Here is a 23,418-nt window from a genome sequence, read left to right as displayed (position 1 = left end):
ATAATCTGCCTTCCGTTTCTGAGTCCAAACGCCCTTCTCCTTGAAACAGACGTGAAGCCAAGGGGTTAAGATCCAAGACGGGAGTTTAGTTAGAGGCATTCGGGGGTGACTTCCCATCCGGAGCTCCTCAAATCCTCTAATTTAAATACTCACTTCAGGATGAACGCTGCCTGATTTTCCCAGGAAGTCCGCGATTAGACGGGCGGGGGAGGAGGTGGGGGCGGGGAGGTTGTATAGTCTGGACCAGAAAGAGGTAATGCCATCTCAACAACGTGTAGTCTGTGCACTGCAACTGGATATGGGGCTATTCACAAAGCTGCACAATATAGTGAGCGCTACGGAGGCCGCAAGGGTTTCAGTGGACTATAGCAAGTGAATGCGACATAACTGCTTTAGAAATTGAAACAGCAGCTCACTTTTACAATCGTCTTACTGAGGGGAAAAACTATCATTCGTATGCTTTAAAACGCTACACATGTACCAGTAGTTGTTTTCTTTGATTTATAAGGATACATTTGTTTCAATTATTATTATGAACCCAACCCCCACCTCGAACAGGCAAAACCAAACTCCTCTTGTCGCCTCTAGCTCCCCACCCCCAACACAAACTACAACAAAAGAGTGAATACGCTCCTTCACAATTGAGTATGGGGATAGGGGGAGGGTCTTTTACACGAATACTAAAACCTTTTGAGCAAAACAGTTCTAGCCCCAGCAAGCAGCAGTTCGAGTGAATGTTCCAGGGGGAGTTGGGGGTGGGGGGAGGAGGGGGAGTGGGTAACATCATGGCAAAGCGGACAAGGCATTCCCGCTTTCGGCACGCAAAATACGAGCGGGATCCATTTTCTAACAACAGAATGCGTAAAATATATTCAGGAAACATATCCAAGATGATTGCAATAAAAGTGTTAACAAGACATAAACTACAGCCGTGCGAGAAACATATATTGTTGAATGAACATGACGTTACGTCTTGAGAAAGATTTCTTTGACCTAAGAGGGTCAAAGTTATAGGGTCAGACCTTGCGTGGCATCGGCCAGACTGTGAGGCAGACTTTAAACGCGGATCGGGCAGAAAAGGGGTGGCGCAAATTCTTATCTGAATATGTGAAAAAAATAAGCTTTTTGAGTAGACAGGATCCCTGCTCTCTTTCACAGGACTTGCGAGATTCCAAAGGAACGGAAGAAATTTTTGGAGAAACGTTTTCACCAACATAGCAGGAGAAGCAAATGTGAATAGATTTTCAGTCATTGTAACCGTCCACAAGTAAAAGATGGCGACCACTTTTCAGTACTCGAGCTCTTGTCCTCGATTGCACTCGAGTGAATTCTGTGGAATAAAGGAATCGAATTATAAGGAGTGTGCGACTTTAAGTGAAATCTCAAAAAAGGCCTGAAAATCAGTGATGCCGTCCACGCCAGAGGTTGAGCGAAACAGTTACATTTTAATGATGTATGTGTAGTTATAGTCACGAATTGCTGTTATGTAGTTGCCCTTCCCACTTCAAATGAACGATGACCAAAACTGCATATTTAGGGGTAAGAAAAGCAAAAATGCTAACCTTATTCAGGAACGGTTAAAGGTAACAGAAAAAGTAGGCCGATTTTGTTGCAGTGGAGTAGTGAATCTGAAAACATTGGCAAATTCTGAAATACACAGTCTGAACCTAATTTCTACTAACAAAAATAATTCTAAATTTCAGGCATCAACATCGCCCTTCGCATGTTTCATCTGGAATCTTGAGCGGCACAATGTCTGCATTGAGGCATTTCAAACACCACGGCCTTGTAAAATATACAGATTTTAGCAATATAGCACCTGGAGCCAAAAGTTAGACTTAGTTTTACTAAAATATAGAATTAGGTAAAAGTTAGCAGCGCAAACAAAATAGCGAAGCTTTCCCTCAGCATTGTTTAAAGCAAGTGATAGGGTAAATTTAAATTGCTTTGGAATTGTCAGTAGTTAATTAGGTTTTTGCATCGAAAGAGACTTAACACATCAGAATTAGCACATGACGAGGGCAAGGAGAATCTGTGACCTTGTTTAAATCCGGTTTTTTTTTAATTTAGGTCCAGGTTATAAATTGTTCAGGTTAGTTGAAGTTGCCGGCTTGGTTAAGTTAGGATTATACCTTATTCGGGTCAGTTGAAGTTATGGCTTGTTTAGGTTAAGGTTATATCTTGTTAAGGTTAGTTGAAGCTGCCGCCTTTCTAGGTGATGGTCATATCTTGTTCAGGCTAGTTGATGTTGTAGCTTGTTTAGGTTAGGGTTATATCCTGTTCAGGTTAGTTGAAGCTGCCGGCTTGTTTAGGTTAGGATAATTCCTTGTTCAGAATAGTTGAGATTGTGGCTTGACTAAGTTATGGTCAAATCTTCTTCAGATTAGTTGAGGTTATCGGCTTATTTAAATTAGGATTATTCCTCGTTCAGGCTAGTTGAAGCTTCCGCTTGTTTAGAGTTAGGGTAAAGTTAGGTTTGGGATACCTACAGGTTTCTTCAAGTTTACGATTAGGTGAAAATGTCAACCCAACGTTTAGAAATCAGGTTTGTTTAGGTATAGAGTTAAACACTGTTTTAATTTTGTTTAAGTTCCTGTATAGGTTTTTTGAGTTAATTCTATAGGCCTTGTGTTAGGTGGGGGTGTGGGTTTCGGTTTATGGTTAAGAGTTATTTTGGTTTACAACAATGAGCGTTTAGCTTTATGTTTTATTTAGATTTCGGTTCGGAGGTGTTGCCATCCTAAAGTTTGGGGTTAGGTTTAGTTATGTTTATGGTTAGGTCTTGTTTAGATTTATGATTAGTTCTTATTTACGTTTATCCTTAGGAGAGGCAGAAGTCTTTAGGTTCAGTGTTACATCTTGTTTATTAGAATTCGCTGTTATTTAAGGCTATCGTTAGATTCGTGTTAGAATTGGGGAAAACTGTAGGTTTTTGGTCTCGGAGTAATTCTTATTTAACTTCAGGTTACAGAGAAATTGCAGTCCTTTCTCCAAGTTAAGGTTGACAGATATAAAATCCCTGTCTAAAGCTGGGCTGACAAAAAAAAGATTAGAATGATGCCTTAGCATGAAAGTGGGAGTTCTTGAATCAATTAGTATTGTCTGCAGAGTACAGATGCAATAAAATACCGACCATCGATTCGAGTTTCATGATAAGACAGTTCGACTTTGTAAATTGTATCCCATTTATGAAAGCACAGTAAATTAAAAATGATCAATCCATACATAAAAACAGTAGTACTTTCAAATTCTGCATTAATTAATGTCGTTTGAAGTTTTGCAACACTGTCCCTATCATTATTGTTATGGACAAACATTCAGCACAGACCTGAAGGAAGCAAATAATCCCATTTCAGACCATTCTGAAACGTGTGTCCGTAACGCATGTAACTTTAAAGTAGTGTCCATTTAAAACCGAATGCTTCTTGTCACAGCTTCTATCAGTGTCCATTACATCATAGTTTCTGAATGTCTCGGAGCCTGCTTTCAGAAATCAATTCATTTCGGTTTGTCTCTAATTGTATCAGGGGAAAAAAAATCAATTGAATCAGGCTTTTAAAGGAACGTTTTTATCATGTACAATTTTCGAACAGGGACAGCAAATGAGAGGATTTGTCTCACTTCTCCAGCTTTGCTCGTCTTCCTAGATCATGGAGGATAGCAATGTAATCTCACTTCCCACCCCCAGCCCTCAACAACCCAAACACTTTGTTCTTTCCCAGCCATGTCTCCGCAGCGCGTGGCGACGGAAATGGGGTATTTAATATACAACTGGAAGATTCTGAATCCGAATGGTGTATTTAAGATGGGAACCTATCAATTTATTCGTGTACAATAAAGTGACACCTCGTTAGGAGTACTAATGGACAGTTTTAAAAATACCTACCTACATGTCGACAAGCAGGAGTACTTGATATGTTTATTGCTCATACAATTAAATACGTTTTTTAAATTAATCGTGTTCAATCACATCATCCGTGCGCGGCATATTATACCTAAAATCATAGAAGCGTAACAGCGCAGGAGGAGGCCATTCGTCCCATTGTCTTGATACGGGTCCGGTGCAAGAGCAACTCAGTTAGTCACTCCCTGGGATTTGATTTTTCTTCAGATTAAAGTTCATTTGTGGGTCGGCATTGAAGGCGCCTCCTCCTCAAGCAGCGGGTAAAATAAATTTTCCTCATGTATCCTGGGTTCTTTTATTTCAATTAGTTTTGATTATTTTATGTCCAGGTATTGAAGTGGCATGTATATGAGTTTCTGTTCTTCAGGGTACTGGTGAAACCACCAAAGGAGAAGGAGAATCGACGTTTCGGGCATAAGCCCTTCTTCTCCTGAAGATATTGCGTACAGTATTGGTCACCTTATTTAAGGAAGAATATAAATTGGGAGCAGTTTATGGAAGGTGAACTAAACATATAAATTGAATGGTTGTGTTATTTTTGTGAAGAAACGTTTGACAGGGTAGGTCTTTATCCTTTCGAGTTTAGAAAAGTAGAAGTTGAGTTGATTGAAATGCATAAGATCTTGAGGAGACTTGAAATGGTGGATGCAGACAAAGAGAACGCTTCTTTTGGGAGACTCTAAAATGAAGGATTGCTGTTTAAAAATAAGGGCTTGCCCATTTAGGACAGAGATGAGGAATTGTTTTGTTCTCAGGATTCTCAAAAGGCGATGGATGCAGAGTTTTAAAATGCAGTTAAGGCAGAGGTGGATAGATTCTTGATAAACAAGGGAGTGAAATGTTATGGGAATGTACAGGAATGAGGAGTAATGAGATCAACCATTATCTTATTGAATGGCAAAGCATGTTCAAGTGGCCAAGTGCCCCGCTGCTCTGAATTCATTTGTTCATATATATTTACTTTTGTGTAAATGTGGTGCAGCAAATGGTCATTTTTCATACTTTTTAACCTGCCTGTACATTTTGGCATTACTGACCATTTCATCTTTCTCCAACTGCTCTCTTTCTTTGTCTGGATTTAAGGGATGCATCTGCCTGATTTCATTCCTGAAAGGTGCAAGAAAATCACTTACAATTGTTCTTTTTGATCTACAGCATTCTAAGCAACCTTTCCTTGCTCCTCCTATTTCTCTTCCATTCTGCCGCTCTGCAGTACCATCCAAAAACATGTTAAGCCAACTCACTAACCCCATCAGCACTTTTGTTTTATGGCACTACTCACCTGATTTTAGGTATTGGACAACAGACATTTTCTCCAACTAAGCATGGGAAAACTGAAACAACTGGCTTTGCTCCATACCATAATTCTGTCCTGTAGCCATTAGGCCTGTTATTCTCCCTGACCACAGTCTATGGCTAAACCAGATAACTTAGAGAGTCATAGAATTGTACAGCATGGAAACAGACCCTTTAGACCAACTCATCCATGCTGACTAGATATCCTAAATTAATCTAGTCCCATTTGCTAACATTTGACCCTTTTCCTCTACACTCTTCCAATTCATATACCCATCCAGATGCCTTTTAAATGTCGAAATTGTATCAGCCTCACCACTTCCTCTGGCAGCTCATTCCATATATGCAAAGCTCTCTGCATGAAAAAGTTGCCCCTTAGATCCCTATTATATCTTAAACCTACACTCTTTTTTTTGTTTAACCATTATTAAACCAATATCTTCTCCATTATCAAGATGAGCTATAACATCTCTGTAACATTAACCATTTCAAGCTCTATCCATTATCATGTGCTGCTAATCCTCGCCAATGTATTTGTTACAATCGTGTTGACTATTTCAATATACTTCTAGCTGACCTAGCCCCAGCATCTCCAGCAAACATATGTTAATAAAATCACTGCTGCCTGTATCTTAATTTGTACTTTAAGATGGTTGTAATTCAGGAGGCCATTCAATTTGTCATGTCTATGCTGGCTGTCCATAAGAGCTGCTCAGTTAGTTCCCCTGTTTTTGTTTATATCTCTGCAAATCTTCTTCCTTCGGATAATTATTAACTTCTTTTTGAAAATATCTTCCAAAGATGGTAAGGGACATGATGCCATGGGGGTGTGTTTTAAAAAAGGGCATGGGAGCAACTATGGATTAATGATCCTTTGTGTGGAACCATTGGAGATGGAGGAGATACTAAACAAATATTTTGCATCAGTGTTTACTATGGAAAAAGACAGAGAAAATATAGAATGTAGGGAAATAGATGATGACATCTTGAAAAATGTCCAGATTACAGAGGAGGAAGTGTTGAATGTCTTGATACACATAAAAGTGAATAAATCCCCAGGATCTGATCTGGTGTACCCTAGAATTCCATGGGAAGCTAGGGAAGTGATTGCTGGGCCCCTTGCTGAGATACCGATATCATCAATAGTCACAGGTGAGGTGCCGGAAGACTGGAGGTTGGCTAACGTGGTGCTATTGTTTAAGAAGGGTGGTAAGGACAAGCCAGAGAACTATAGACCAGTGAACCTGACGTCAGTGGTGGGCACGTTGTTTGAGAGAATCCTGAGGAACAGATGTACATGTATTTGGAAAGGCAAGGACTGATTAGAGATAGTCAACATGGCTTTGTGCATGGGAAATCATGTCTCATAAACTTGATTGAGTTTTTTGAAGAAGTAACAAAAAGGATTGATGAGGGCAGAGCGGTAGATGTGATCTTTATGGACTTCAGTAAAGAGTTTGACAAGATTCTCCATGGGAGATTGTTAGCAAGGTTAGATCTCATGGAATACAGGGAGAACTAGCCATTTGGATACAGAACTGGCTCAAAGGTAGAAGACAGAGGGTGGTAGTGGAGGGTTGTTTTTCAGACTGGAGGCCTGGGACCAGTGGAGTGCCACAAGGACCGGTGCTGGGTCCACTACTTTTCATTAATTATATACATGATTTGGATGTGAGCATAAGAGGTTATTAAGTTTGCAGATGACAACAAAATTGGAGGTGTAGTGGATAGCAAAGAAGGTTACCTCAGATTACAATGGGATCTTGGTCAGATGGGTCAATGGGCTGAGAAGTGGCAAATGGAGTTTAATTTAGATAAATGCGAGGTGCTGCATTTTGGGAAAGCAAATCTTAGCAGGACTTATACACTTAATGGTAAGGTCCTAGGGAGTGTTGCTGAACAAAGAGACCTTGGAGTGCAGGTTCATATTTCCTTGAAAGTGGAGTCGCAGGTAGATAGGATAGTGAAGAAGGCATTTGGTATGCTTTCCTTCATTGGTCTGAGTATTGAGTACAGGAGTTGGGACGTTATGTTGCGGCTGTACAGGACATTGGTTAGGCGAATGTGGGGACTGCAGATGCTGGAGATTAGAGTCAATATTAGAGTTGTGCTGGAAAAGCGCAGCAGGTGAGGTAGCATCTGAGGAGCAGGAAAATCGATGTTTCAGGCAGGAGCCCTGATGAAGCGGTCCTGCCCAGGACATTGGTTAGGCCACTTTTGGAATATTTCATGCAATTCTGGTCTCCTTCCTATTGGAAGGATGTTGTGAAACTTGAAAGGGTTCAGAAAAGATTTACAAAGATGTTGCCAGGGTTGGAGGATTTGAGGTATAGGGAGAGGTTGAATAGGCTGGGGCTGTTTTCCCTGGAGTGCCAGAGGCTGAGCAGTGGCCTTATAGAGGGTTATAAAATCAAGAGGGGCATAGATAGGACAAATGAACAAAGTCTCTTCCCTGGTGTGGGGGATTCCAGAACTAGAGGCATAGGTTTAGGGTGCATGGGGAAAGATATATAAGAGACCTAAGGGGCAACATTTTTATGCAGAGGGTGGTATGAGTATGGAATGAGCTCCGAGAGGAAATAGTGGAGGTTAGTATGATTGCAACATTTAAAAGGCATCTGGATGGGTATATGGATAGGAAGGGTTTGGATGGATTTGGGCCGGGTGCTGGCAGGTGGGACTAGTTTGGGTTTGGATATCTAATTGGCATGGACGAGTTTGACCAAAGGGTCTGTTCTTGTGCTGTACATTTCTATGACTCTATGAGTGCAAGTTTGATAGATGAGGGGAATTCTAATGGCAAACTCAGGAGAAGGCAGATTAGACACCATATGAGTTGTATATGCATGCAGGCAGAGAGCATGGCTAAGGTATTAAATTGTTCATTCGCATTTCTCTTTATAAATGAAAAAAAAAGTTGCCAAAGTCATAGTGAAGAGGAGATACTGAAGCAACCAAAAATTGACAAGTGGAAGTATTACAATGCAAAAAAGCTTGAGCTTCATCAGTCTACCCACATACTTGAAGTCTTTCATCCAGGGAACCATGAAATTTTTCTGCAACCTCTTCAATGCCTTCACATCCTTCCTAAAGTGTCATGTCCAAATTGGACATGATACTCCAGCTGAGGTTGAACCAATGTTTTATAATGTTTTATCACAAACATTGTGCCTTTCTATTTGATGCCTCTGTTTATTTAGCACAGGATCCTGTATAATCTAATAACTGCTTTCTCAGCTTGCCCTGCCACCTTCAATACATATATATACTTAGATCCATCTGCTCCTCTAAACCCTTTGGAATTGCACTCATTCTTTTATATTACCTTTGACATGCTTCCTCATGAAATGTACAATTTCTCACTTCACTATATTACATTTCATCTGCCATTTGTCTGCCCATCCCACCAACCTGACATTTATCACTATCCTCAATTCTGTCCACAATACGTTCAAGTTCTGCAAATATGCTGTACAGACCGTAATTAAGCTCAGTAAGGTTTATCAAGTCAAGCAGTAGTCCTCATGCTGATGCCTGCTAACCCCCACAACATACCTTTCTCTAATCTGAAAACCAACCGTATACTATTAATCTGTTTTCTGTTGCTTAGCCAATTTTATATCCATGCTGCCATGATTCTTTTTATTCCATCGGATTCAAATTCACTGGCAAGTCTATTATATGGCCATTTTATCAACTGATTCTTGAAAAGTCCATACATGTCATGCCAACCATATTATCCACATCAAACCTCTCTGTTACTTCAACAAAAGAACTCAAATTAGTTGGACATAATTGGCCCTTAACAAATCCATACTAACTTTAAAAAAAAATTAATCCATGTTTGACTAATTGACCATTAGTTTTGTTCCAGATCATTATTTTTAAATGTTTTTCCATCCGTGATTTGGCTGATGTAATTGTTCGGTTTATCCTAACAGCCTTTTTTGAGCAAAGGAACATTTGCAATTTTTAAGTTCTCTGGCACTAGCTGAATATCTAAAGGGTTTTGGAAGCTTATCAGCAGTGCCACTGTAGATTTCACCCTAACTTCCTCAGTCTCCTCACAACCATCTGACTCAGTCCTGGTGATGTGGTGATTTTAAGTACCCCATTCCTGATGAAGGGTTTTTTGCCCGAAACGTCTATTCTCCTGATCCTCGGAATATGTCTGACCTGCTGTGCTTTCCCAGCAGCACACTCTCGGCTATGGGAACACAATCGTATTTTAAGAAACACATGCGCTATGGTATTTAACCCGATTTGTTTTGAATAGGAAGGGTTTGGAGGGATACGGGTCGAATGCTGGCAGGTGGGACTAGGTTGGGTTGGGATATCTAGTTTGGTTGGACTGAAGGGTCTGTTTCCCACCCAAATTTCTCAATTTGTTAAATTTACGCAATACATTTGACCAAATGCTGCTGACACAGTTGTTTAAACTGCTGCATTCCACACCCACGCCGTTCGTGAACATCTTTTTAATGACTGTTAAATGTTGACGCGTCTTTTACGAGTTCTTGGTTACAATATTTTCCTTTAATGTTTTTATTTTGCACAAGTCTGTTCAGGAGCGGTCTGGAGGATTAAGTCTCCCGGGTTCCTCACCTTCCTTTCACAGTACAAAGAGGTACGGCTCCCACTCCAAACTGGGAGACTGAGGACACAGACCCCAGATGTCCCAGCAACCCAGGTCCTCCTACTTTGCCGAGTGATGGAATTTGGAGAAGGAAGATAGGCGTTTGTAAATGTTTTCGGCATCGATTCCAAACGACAATCCAAACGTCCATATTGTGCCATAGGCAGAAAAAAAACTTACGGGAATTTCTTGTTTTAAAATCAATTCCGAAAATTGTAATGTCACAATGAATCGAGCCACCGGAAAAATATACAGCCACAGTGATGCCCCCTAGTACATTATTGCGCGTAACATAGAGAACACCAAGTCCAATACCCTGTAATTGAAATTGTTCACTATTTAAAGGGTTAACGAATGTTGGCTGAAAGATAAAGGCATGATTCCCACATGTATGTCTATAATGACCATATGCATATATTGTGCCCCTGTCTGAGCAGATATGTAAATATCCCTCCATATTGTATGCATTTCTCAAGGTATACATAATTATCACATATGCAGAAATAAAATTATGTTGCTGGCCTTAAATAGTCAGTGTGAAACCCCCGACTCTTGTTAAATGAAACATAAATACTTAACTCCCTTCTCTCCCCCTCTACAAAACAAAATAAAGGCGGGGGCAGTAGAGCTGATAATTGCGCAGAAAGTGCCCCAGAGAGGAGAATCTGTGATATTGTCTGTTTCACGCTTCTTTCATGGTAGCGAAATCGGAATCGAGCCCATTACACGGGTCACGCTGTACCCGTCCCAGGCTCGACATTCTCATGAACTATAACGGCTGCTTTGGAAACCGTCTGCGTGGAAATTGCTCCACCACTCCAAAGGGCACGCATACACATCCAATGTCCGCGTCCTTTGCGACTGCAAGAGATAGGATTTCTTTAAATAGATATTCTCACGTTCACAATGTAGATCTAAACACGTTTACTGTTGGAAATGCATCAGCATTGAACAAGTCCAAATGTCCCGTTGTTTCATCCGAAGTGCTGGATCCCTCCGAATAACGATTTTTTAAAACTGTCTTCCATCGCAATGGTCTTTACTGCAATGAGGGTGGGATGTCAGGGAGCGTGTCTTCATACTGAGGGTAGAATGATATCTGGAAAGAACTGCACCCCGCCACAAAAAAACCTGTTAGCCCATGTCTTTTTTTAAAAATCAAAACTGATAGACATGTGGATTCAGAAATATGGAACAAGGGTGGGCAAAGTGAATGACAATCGAGATCCGCTATTATCCTGTAGAATGAGAGAATAGGCTCCGGGAGGTGAATGACTACCCCTTATCCCTGCGTTTCATCAATTAGATCAATTAGAATTGAAATCAATTAGAATAAACCACTCTCTCCTGGAGGAGAATCAGAGGACACAGATGGACAGATTCAATATTGTTTGCAAAAGAACCAACAAAAGGGAGACCAAGGTAGTGTTATGATTAAGTTATGATCTTGAATGCGTTACATAAAGCTACGGTGGGGGCAGACGGTATGACAATTTGGCAAGGGGAGTCGTGTTGAAAGGCTTAAAATGCTTAAGAGAAGACGTTCAGGGGACCGTGTCTAACTGGGTCGCACAGGCCCGGGCAGTATGAGCTGACGGCCTCCTGTGCTGTGAACCATTCGGTTTGAGTTTGAATGGCGGAGGGAAAGAAAGGACAAGTGCCAAGAAGGGGCATTAAGAAAGCGGGCGCCAGCCAAGAGCGGCAAGACGGAGGAGACAGTCCAGGAAAGAAAGGTACTCCATCCACATCTACAAAGCGATGAAGCAAGGTCACCCCGACAGCTCCTCCAAAGTCACCAGCGTCGTGAACTCGTTGGTCTACGATATTTTCATGCTCATTGCGGGAGAGGCTCGTTTCCCGCCTGGATTAGTGGTGCTGGAAGAGCACAGCAGTTCAGGCAACATCCAAGGAGCAGCGAAATCGACGTTTCGGGCAAAAGCCCTTCATCAGGAATAAAGGCAGTGAGCCTGAAGCGTGGAGAGATAAGCTAGAGGAGGGTGGGGGTGGGGAGAAAGTAGCATAGAGTACAATAGGTGAGTGGGGGAGGGGATGAAGGTAATAGGTCAGGGAGGAGAGGGTGGAGTGGATAGGTGGAAAAGGAGATAGGCAGGTAGGACAAGTCCGGACAAGTCTTCCGCCTCGGAACACTTCAACCCCAGGGCATCAATGTGGACTTCAATAGTTTCCTCATTTTCCCTTCCCCCATCTCACCCTAGTTCCAAACTTCCAGCTCAGCACTGTCCCCATGACTTGTCCGGACTTGTCCTACCTGCCTATCTCCTTTTCCACCTATCCACTCCACCCTCTCCTCCCTGACCTATTACCTTCATCTCCTCCCCCACTCACCCATCGTACTCTATGCTACTTTCTCCCCACACCCACCCTCCTCTAGCTTATCTCTCCACGCTTCAGGCTCTCTGCCTTTATTCCTGATGAAGGGCTTTTGCCCGAAACGTCGATTTCGAAGCTCTTCGGATGCTGCCTGAATTGCTGTGCTCTTCCAGCACCACTAATCCAGAATCTGGTTTCCAGCATCTGCAGTCATTGTTTTTACCTCATTTCCCGCCTGGCCCAGTACAACAAGCGCCAGTACCATCAGCTAATCCCCGGGAGACCCAGGCCGTTATGTGCCTACTGCCACCCGGGGGAGCTGGCTAAGCACGCCCTGCCTGAGGGCACAAGGGCGGTGACCAAAACACCAGCTCCAAGTTAAAAATCACATATTACGACACAAAGAAAAACTCTGTTCCTGTAGTCAATGGCTGGAATGAGAAGGTGGGCTACTTGGTGACTTATTACATTGGGCACTGGTATTTTAAAGCAGCAATGGAGAGGACGTTACATTAGATATGCATCCAACCAAACAACCGCAATACTCAAGGACCATAGGATATGACAAAAAGCAAAAGTAAAATTGCAATAAAATCAACAGCAACAAAAAGAAAGCGGTTTGAAGGCACGTGTCAGCAATTTAATGGAAAGTATGACTCGGCTTCTTTCTAGCAATAGGGTTACCAGAAGTTAACACGATGTAAGAGCAAACACTGTGTAAGTGTAAAACGTGCGATTATTTAATCCAGTACCCAGATAGCACACAAAGAGCTGTGGCACACAGGTGTTGGTTTGTCCTCGCCCCAAGTGTCCTTTTGACGGCATTGTTACAAAGTTGAGCTCAGTGACTATCCAAAACGCAGACATTCGGCTCCGCTGACGGTTTCCGACAGACAGAAACACTTGATAGCTGTTTCAATGGAGACTAACACGAAGCGCATTTTACAGCTATTCGGCCAGACGTACCGATGATGATTCACTGTCGGGTGTCATATATAGAATATGCAATATTTTCTTTCAGTGCTTCGTGGTTGCGTGGTATTTGTGTCTTATTTTTGGTGTAGAGATCCCAGATCAGTAGGATTCAGAAATGATCTCCGGATGGGTTCAAACCTGCAACCCTGGCAGGAAACTGGATTTGGGGGAATAAACCTAGCGGCTTTATAACATCCGATGGAACAGAAATAACTAACTAGCTACTAATCTTCCCACATCGGGTAAAAAGGACTGGGACACTTTAATAACGCCACAACCGACTGAACACAGCCTACTTCTCAGACCCGAATCTAATCGAAATATTTATCTCAATGCCTTCACAGAAAACGTGCAATAACCTGCATTCAGGATAGTGCCACGAGTATGGCAGAAATATCCCAGCGTGCTTCACAAATAAAATGTGACAGTCAGCCACGCAAAGAGACAGGCTTCGTCAAAGAGGGAGATTCAGAGGACTCAATTATATCAGTGGAGACAGCGGTCTTGGGAGGAAGCTTCAAGGCGAAGTTGGCATCAGAAGGCATTGCCATCGTATCTGGGCTCAAGCGTATTCGGGGTGGCTGAGAGGCCAGGTTTCGAAGGACACAGCGGTTAAACCGGAGGGGTCGGCGGGAGTACTGAGGGGTAAAGCCTTGGAGAGATTTGTGAGCAAGACTGAGAATGTTAAGATCAAGGAGATGCCGGTCAGAAAGCCAACGGCAAACATTGGGGGTGAAGGATATAGGAACTCCGCGGCTCGGTCTTTGCTCAGCAGAGGGTTGATTGCTCCCAGTGCAACCTGCAGGGGTTGAGGTCAGTTGGGAAGGAATACTATTGCAGGAGAAAGTGAGGACTGCAGATGCTGGAGATCAGAGCCGAGAGTGTGGTGCTGGAAAAGCACAGCAGGTCAGGCAGCATCCGCGGGGCAGGAGAGTCGATGTTTCGGGCATAAGCCCTTCATTAGAGGATTCCTGGTGAAGGACTTATGCCCGAAACATCGACTCTCCTGCCCCGCGGATGCTGCCTGACCTGCTGTGCTTTTCCAGCGCCACACTGTCGAAGGAATGGTCTTGTGTCCATGTAACAACGGCGTGGATGAGGAATGGCGGAGCCAGAATGTGGGTGCAGGGAGCCGATCTCAGGGCAGAACACCCTGTTCTCGGTGCGTGGGCTGGCTTCATTGTGTTTCAGTCAGCCCCAAAGGGCTGCAGGTTGAACCGGAGAACAGCGTGTAGGCCGGCCTCCTCACTCTCTCACTGCGTTGCTGCGGCCAAGAATAAACCAGGTCAAAATAAATCTCACGGCACTATTTGAAAGAGATGATGTCGAAGTGCTGATGTTGGGTTAGTTGGACAGGGTCAAAAATCACACGCCTTATAAAATTCATCTTCCTCTCTCCTGATAGCGGAGCAGCGCTCCAAAACCTAGAGTTTTCAAAAATCAACCCGTTTGATATAACCTGGTGTCGTGTGCTGTTTGAAAGAGAGCAGGGAATTTCTCATGGTATCCTGATCAACAAATATCCCTTCATCAACACCTCCGAGCAGATGAATGTGTTCCTATCAGTTAACTGACATGCCCATAGCGTGAAAGATGCTCCATTAACACACAGGATTTCCCATTTACACACCTTCACGCTGATGGCAACCAATGCACTTTAACATTAGCAGTGATATTTTCCCCTTCCGTTAATACACCTTCTCCTGTTCGCCTCAAGGTAGATTTGACCCACAGTGTCATCATATCCATCATGAGAGATCTGCCCGGATAGGGATCTGATCGGCGTCCAGCCCGTCGAGGATTTTGACCGACTGATGCAATTAAACGCTATTGCGTGGTTGGTATCGGCTCCAATTTCTTTCTATCACACGGCTGATCAGGAATCTCTCCGGCTCTTACCATTTACGATTGGCGGACATTGGAAGGAGTTACAGTTTGGCCACATTGTAGCCTCCTCCACCGCCCCACTCTAACTCCCCCCTCCGCCAAGGACATCCCTCCTCTTCTTCCTTGGGACCCTCCAGCCACTCGGCATCACCAGTTTCCATATCTCCCCTCCCCCACCTCATCCCTGTAACCCTCCAACCCGGCACCGCCCTCTTGAACTGTCCTTCCTGTCCGTCTTCCTTCCCACCTATCCGCTCCAACCTAGCACTATCAGCCCCCACATCCATATGCCCTTCCCCTACCTTCCTATTTATTTCTCAGCCCCCTCCACAACCCCACCATTCCCGATGAAGGGAATATGCGCGAAACTCCGGTGTTGCCTGGCCTGCCGTGCTTTTCCAGTGCCACACTTTTCGACACATTACGAATATCCTTGACAGTCAACTGTAGAATGGGACTTGAATTCGAAGTTTCTGTTTCAGGTGTTGGGACGCGAACCACTGCAGACATTCCTTTAGAGCATTTACATTAGATTCCCTACAAAGGGTAACGCACCCAGAGCCATTCCCTTACACTATATTTACCCCTGAGTAACGCACCATGGCCAAAAGGGGAAGAATGTGCAAACTCCACACAGACAGTCGCCCGGGGTGGAACTCGAGCCCCGGTCTCTGGCGCTATGGGGCAGCAGTGCTAACCACTGAGCCACCGTGACCACCCCATTTAATATGGAGAAATACCCACTGGGTGGAGCATCACTGCAGCCACACAAAGATATTCGGACAGATGACTGAAAGCTCGGTCAAGGTCCGAGGATTTAAGGAACAAAATATGGAAAAGGGAGAAAGAGAGAAAAGATTTCAAAACGCAATTCCAGAGTGTGGGAGCGAAGGAAATCATGATATCTAAGACATGTCCAACATATAAACAGGATGGGACTTAAACCTGGGCCTCCTGGCTTAGAGGGAGGGACATTATCACTGCACCACAAGAGCTCTAATACGAAAGTGAGGCAATTAACAATCTCGTGTCACTACAGCACGTGATAAAGCTCCACTCACCCACAAGATTATCACACTTAATATGCCCAGGTGGACTGAGTACAAATCTTTCTGTTCAATGTCGGAGGCGCGTAAAGCTAAAGACTTCCGACTGGAATCAGTTTACTTCCCACTTTCTTTAGGTTTATAAACAGACTGCGGTGCGATTTACAAAACGGTCACAATCTGCCGCGGGGTTGGTGAGAACCATTCAGAAATTCTATTCTACTCAACATATAAGGAGTATTAAATTATGTTGCCAGTCAATAAATAGCACAGCCAAAACAAACAACAATGGGCGATTGGGCTATGAGATACTAATTTGAAACCAATTAGAGCTTTGAAACGATGTTCAACTGGTTCAGCCGGCCCCAAGTGTTTCTAAACCAGGAGGCTCGGGTTCGTCTTGTCCTGTATAATGGGGCTCCCTCTCTCTCTCACCGCTCGGTGCAACCCCTCATCTTCCAACCCCGCTTCTTCCGCCAGATGTTTCCGCCGATTGGTTTACCACAAATACTCTCCACTCCCCCAAATCTGCTCATAGCTTGAAAACGATTTTCCAAAAGATAAAGATCTGCGCACCCTTGTTCAGAGCCTGCAGTTGGTGAACCTTGAAGGGTTTTGTAGCTGCAGAGAATGAGCGATGGCCCACATAGCCGTCAGAACACGGTAACTCCCTCGATGATCGATGGAACTTTTTCGTGGCAAAACGGCTATCTGTGTCGGAGAGTCACAGGTTTTTGTATTAAAGTGGCATGTTTTCGTGCGCCCCTGGTCAATGGAGGCCCTCACAATGTCAACTCCTAACTCAAAATGTTCACACAAGATCGAACCATATCCATTTCAAATGTCTGTGTTGAATTTGGACCAGATTTAAGGGAAAGTTGGATAGAACACAAGGGACAAGGCGATGGATACACAGAGAGTGAGATGGAGTAAACAGTGGATTAATTCTGGTGCGGGTCATAAACACTGTCAGGCTTGAATTAGCTATTTCTTTGCTGTAAGTGGTATTTCAGACCATAAGACAGTAGGAAATAGGAACAGGAATAAACTGTTTAGTAAGATCATGACTGATCTGATATACCTCCCGTCCACGTTCTGCCCTATTGTCATAACCCTTGACTTTCCTACTGATCAAGAAGCTAGCTCAGCCTTAAACGTACACAAAGACTTTGCCTGACCCCTCACCTTCCAGTTTTCTGTGGCAAGGAGTTCCAAACAAACTCACAACTATCTGGCAGAAGAAATTCCTCGTCATCTCAGCTTTCAATTGGTGCCCCCATAATTCTGAGACAATACCCTCTGATCCCGGACTCTCCCATTGAAACATCCTTTCAGCATTTACTCTGACAAGCCCCTTAAGGACCCTAAACATTTCAATGAGAACATCTCTCATTTTTCAAAATTCCCATGAGCCCAACCCTGTTTAACCTTTGCTCATAAGACAATTCCTCCGTATCATGGATAATCCCAGACATCCTCCTCTGATTGTCTCCAAATTAACAACGTTCCTTAGTTTAAGTGGTGTGAGAATAGACGCCAAATGCTCATGGCTCAACGCAGACAATATAGTCCTTCCATTTGCAAAACAGTTACATCATATTGATTTTCTTTCAAATATTTATTTACCAATTCCAAACGAGAATGCAACATCATTTAATGGTTATGAATGTCCAAAGCGTCTCGTTACATCTGAATGAGCTAGAGAGAGAGAGCAGTACCTATACTGTCCTCATTAATCCCATCACCATCCATCGCCCCCTCCCATTGTTTTATCACATTTCTCATGGAAAGCAACTCACTGGGTTTCTAATGTTCACCTGTTTACATATTCCAATTGTCACGGTGTCAAAATCCAAGAACTCTTTTCCTAACAGCACTGCACCCCAAAGAGTACAGCGGTTCAAGATGTCAGCTCACCGCCACCTTTTCCCGGGCATTTAGCGAGGAGCAATAAATGTTGGCCCAGCCAGAACGCCCACGTGCGAAGAATAAAGGCACATGCTAGACGTCGACACATCCAAATCAGTGCCTATGAGACAGTGTTTGTAGGCAGTATTTTAGTCATGGTTACTAATTGCGTAGCAGAAATATTGGTAATCGAAGAGGCCCTCTTGTATAAGGCACCACAGAGATTTCAGCCGAAGATTCTCATCCCAAAAGAGTGAGTGAAGATCAAGCCATTCTGGGGTTTTGGAATTTGAAAGTGCATTAGTAGGTGTCGAAAAATTACTGTATCCTATTGCTAAAACTTCACTGCAAGAGACTCCTCGAGATTTAATACAGCACAATTGAGAAAGTGACACATAAACCTATTGGAATTGACCCCGCACACGTCAATAAAAGTCCGCATTCTTCTGGCGATTTGCAGATTTAAAATGCAATCAACTGGAATTGTGTTATATTTTCATGTTAGACTGGAATCGTTTATAAGATCGCCAGAAATAGTAACGGGCTCGCACGCCTGACATAAATCCCCAGCTTCCAGTTGTAGAAGTAAGTGATACTGAAAAGTCGATGACCATATTATACACTCGATCTCATGCTCTGTATTCCTCATAAATTGAATGAAATGTGGTTTGAGCCGCGCAGTTTGGATCTTTAGTAAAACTCCAGTAATCAGGTCTCTGGAATCTGGTGGTGACTTGTGCAATGAAGGCAAATCAAGACCAGCACATTTCCCCGATTCTAATGATATTCCGACATGAATTTGACCTAACAGTTGCCCATCTTGAAGCAGTCCTCCTGTTTCATCGCAGGGGAAGGATCTAAACGCTAGAGGCGGAATCTTCACTGACCCTGCAGGAAGTGTACCATGATAAGAAATTTGGGAGAACACTCTGAGATGTGCAGGGAGGCCTTTCTCGAGATCCAGACTGAAAAGTGCAATTCTAACCGAGTCTAATAAGTCCAGATCAGATTCTGTAGAGAACTGCATGAGGCTTATGAACAGAGATTATCACTAACAATCTCTCACGTTGCTACCTAATCTTGCCTCATTAATATACAGGCTCCCATTCTTCCTCCAGCCTGGATAGACGCTGTGCATTCCTGGCAACTCTATCTTCAATGTTGGACACATGGCAACAACATCTTGGGGCATTCTCCTTAGGTAGCACATGCACATCATATCCCAGATGCTAGAATCTGATATGTGCCAGCCTCTCTGCTTACTGTACAGATACTGTATTGACTTACTGCACCCTCTGCATTTAGTATTGCACTTGGGAGCGCATTGGCACTTCTCATTCCATTGCTGCTGGAAGGACTCTGTGCCATGTTGGATAAGCATCCAGTTCAAGGACTGGAACAGAGAGCATCTCAGGGCTGCTCACTCCGCTCTGCACACTCACTCTCTGTGAACCCGAATGTTTGCAGCATTCCTGCCTCATTGCCTTTTTGCACTTTGCCCCGTCAGCCAGAATTTACAGGCTCACAGTCTGTCTTGCTGTTGAGTACAGACACAAATCCAAGCAACCTGTTATGGTTCTCAGCATTCATCCTTTATGGAGTGTGAACATGTTGCTGCATGGCACCTTGCTACATTTTATGCCAACAGCTTATATGAAGGGAAGTGGTCAAATCAAGGGAGCTACTGTCAATCAGAGAGTTCTGGTACAGTCAGTCAAGGGCAATGTTAACTGACAGTCCAGGGGCTTGTTCATGGTCAGTCATTCACATGGGGCAATCAGGGCTAAGATCTCCATCTCACAACAGTCTAGGGAATTGGTCAGTCAGTCCTGCAGATCCAGTACAAGCAGTCAAAAGTGTGTATTTCATCAGTTGTGGATCTACACAGAGACATTAAGAAGTATGGTCAGTCATTTATCAGGCAGTGCATCCAAATCAATCACAGTGGTGCTCCACAGTCAGTGTGGGAGTTTGTTCAATGAATATCAAGGAGGGAATTGATTACAGGGAACACTGGTGTGGTTGGGAAATGGGTGCAATTAAGGCTTGAGATTGGAGGTGGCAATCTGGGGCACTGAAGGGAACAAGGATTTTGATGAACGAAAATTCAGCAGCTAAGAGGAGGAGCTGATAGTACATGGGATGCTGAGGGAGGGGTGTTATGGGCTATGGTTAACTCCTGTGGCTTTGCAGGAGCAATGCACAACACAATGGTGGGCAGGACTAAATTGCAGGGATGGGCTCAGGGGATATGGATGAAAATTGCTGTTGTACCTCCAGGTGGCAGGTGAGAACAAATGAGGGGTCAGCTGGGATGGGCTATCTGGAGAGTAACGGGTAGAAAAAGACATAGAGATGCAGGCGAGCTGCATAATGACCAAGCTAAGCCTAGGACACACAATGCCTAGTGTGACCTGCATTATCTTCCACAATATCTTCATTTCTAAGTGCACCCTACAAATGGAAAATAGTTGCAATCATTCCCAGAGTAGGTATGGTCTATGCTGTTTTTTGGCCCCATAGCATGGGCTTCACTTGTGAATGATGAGCGGTTCTTCAAGGGGCATTTGTATCTATTATGTACTTGCAGAGTGCAGATTGAAGTCATGTTGTGTGATGATATGAGATGCAGTGTACAACTGTGTGGGGTACAAATGTTGATCATGAGCAATATTGACAATGTCATTGGTTCATGCAGAATGATGATAAAGATCTCTGTAAAGCAGAACAAATCCCAGGCAACTTTAAAAGAGGCACCTGAGGGCCACAAAGCACAAAACAAATAAAAATCTGCATAGGCTGCACAGAGGCATGGAACTGGTTCTCTCTCAACTTGATCAATAGGTATAATGTATGATAGTCTTTTTGTAAAGATACCTTTCATAGTTGATGTGGGACTAGGAGTGGAAGGCTCCAGTACTCATACAACATTTGCAAAGTCTTACTGTTTCCTGGTGGTATTTTTATTGGAAAAAGGACCAAGGTTAAAGTACATAAGACCATGTGGTATAGGAAAAGAATTCGGACATTCAGCCCATTGAGCTTGCTGTGCCGTTCGCTCATGGCTTATATGTTTGTCAACTCCATTTTCCTGCCTTATCCCACAATTTTAAATCCCCCTACTAATCAAGAAATTATCTATCCCTGTCTTAAGTACATTCAATGACTTGGCCTCCATAGTCTTCTATGGCAATGAGTTCCACAGATTCATCACCCTCTGGCTAAAGAAATTCATCCTCATTTCAGTTCTAACAGGTCATCCCTTCACTCCAAGGCTGTGCCTCCCAGGTTCTAATCTCTCCTACTAGTGGGAACAACTTTTCAAAGTCCACTGCATCCAGACCTCTCAGTATTCTGTACCTTTCAATCAGATTCCTGTCTCGTCCTTCTAATCTACACTGAGTACAGACCTAGAGTCCTTAACTGCTCCTCATATCACAAGACCTCATTCTCAGGATCATTCTTGTGAACCTCCTCTGGACTCCCTTCAAGGCCAGTATATATCTCTCCAAGGTCTAAAACTCTCCACAATATTCCAAACCCAGACTGACCAAAGCCCTACACAGCCTCAGCAGTACATTTCCACTCCTGTATTTCTGCCCTCTTGAAATCAATACTAACATTGCATTTGCTTTTCTAACTACCAACTGAACCTATGTGTTAACACTAATAGAATCCTGAGCTAAGAATCCCAAGTCCTTTCACGCTACAGATATCCAAAGCTTTTCCCCATTTGGAAAAGAATCTATGCCTCTATTCTTCCTTCCAAAGTGCATGACATCACACTTTCTCACATTGTACTCCACCTGTCACTTCTTTGCCAACTCTGCTAACCTATCCAAGTCCTTCTACAGCCTACCTAGCTCCTTGGGGTTTATAATGCTGTAGATGGAGCAAGGTCCCATTATATGTACAAGGAAGTGTCTGCTGTGCCATGAGAAGTGTTGGTTTGTGGATGCTCTCTGATTAAATTGACGGTGAGGGGCAACTTTTGATTGCCAACACTTGATAATGTATATCTGGGTGTCAGACTTGGCACTGGCGACATGGAATTGATGAGTATTTCCAGTTCTAGTGAGTGGGAGAATTGGGCTAGCATTCATTGAGAAGGTGTCATAGGGGTAGGGTAGGTAGTTAATGAAGTGGGTTTGTGATGATCATGCAAGAAACCTTGCTGGACTTCATGAGAGAAACCCTCCATGAGACATAATGAAAATATCAGTGAGCCAAAATACCAGATGATCCATCTCCATGTCTAAGGTTGACACCAGAAGGGTTGCAGCCTTGCGAAACTTACAACTGCACACACACATTACTCAAGGAATTGAATGTTCAGGTGTTTAGTTTAATTTGGGGTAAGAGAGAGATCAAATGCAGGGTATTTTGGGCTAATAAGAACATGGTGTTGCATTTTCCCAAGATTGGCTAAGTGTCAATTTCAGGGAGTTTCATGGATGGTTTCCCCCTGTGAGCCCTGGTGACTTTTCTCACACAATTTTGCTTTTGTTAGTAAGTAAGCATTCCAGGTCCACATTATCACCTTTGTGCAATCCTGCACTCAGCAGTGGTGAAAAAATGTGCAGTGCCTCAAAGCATTCATGCTGCAAGTGCTATATTTAAATCCTGGATGCAAATTAAGTTAAACACTGCCAGACTATGAAGTAATCACACAGTTTAGTTCAATTTAGTGCAGTGACCATGACCTGGAGTGCTGCAAGCAGGTTAAGAATCTTCTATGCTCTGCAAGAAAATTTGCCACTGTCTTCTTCCTGTGACCTTATATTTGTTCTAACTCTGCTAACGTGCCCATGTCCCACCAAGGCCTCAGGCCTATCAATCTAAATACTGCATTCAGCATCTCTCCTTGATGGTTGTCCCAAACCCAGTCCCTAGATTATTAAACATTCTTGCCCTCTGCTCTTCCAATTCATTCATTTGGGTCACCTCACTATCTGCTGTGACTGAGGACGGCTCATGATTAATTGGAGCACATTCCGTATGTTTTCCATGTAAACTGCTGACACATGTTGGAGATGCAACATTGATGTGGCACAGTACCACAGCAAAATGTCATCCTCTTGACTGTCCATTACTGGCACAAATGACAAGTTGCCTACCTGGGATTAAAAAAAAGACAAAGTAGAGATATTGTGAGCATCCATAAAGTAAGTGAGCATGAAGAAAGAAAGCTGAGATAGTCCTGTTCTAATCCATGAGATGGATGCCTATCCCTGTGCCCTGTCAGCAGCAGAATAAGGTAAGGAGTCGATGAGAACCAACTTACAATATTGAAATGGTGAACTGTATTTTAATTGTATGATTAGGTTAGATTCCCTATAGTGTGGAAACAGGCCCTTCAGCCCAACAAGTCCACACCCACCCTCCGAAGAGCAACCCACCTAAACTCATACCCCTACATTTACCCCTGACTAATG

General features: G+C 43.4%; 1 long non-coding RNA gene across 15 annotated transcripts in view; it reads right to left on the bottom strand.

Annotated features, from left to right (window-relative positions):
• Nucleotides 1–23,418, bottom strand: part of LOC122564379 (uncharacterized) — a 231,353-nt gene that overhangs the window by 134,428 nt on the left and 73,507 nt on the right. For 10 of the 15 annotated variants that reach the window (XR_015752862.1, XR_015752868.1, XR_015752852.1 and 7 more), the window contains exon 1: nucleotides 1–355. The exons of 2 other annotated variants lie outside the window; for them this stretch is intronic. This is a non-coding gene — a long non-coding RNA (uncharacterized LOC122564379). Of the gene's footprint in view, nucleotides 487–23,418 lie in introns of those variants that run through there. 3 more of the 15 variants (XR_015752853.1, XR_015752855.1, XR_015752849.1) reach the window with 3 other exon arrangements.

Source organism: Chiloscyllium plagiosum, unplaced genomic scaffold, assembly GCF_037043375.1.
Source record: "Chiloscyllium plagiosum isolate Xiang-an unplaced genomic scaffold, Cpla_swu_hap1 HiC_scaffold_34, whole genome shotgun sequence".
Taxonomy (NCBI): Eukaryota; Metazoa; Chordata; class Chondrichthyes; order Orectolobiformes; family Hemiscylliidae; genus Chiloscyllium; species Chiloscyllium plagiosum.
This window is presented reverse-complemented; position numbering and strand designations above follow the sequence as displayed.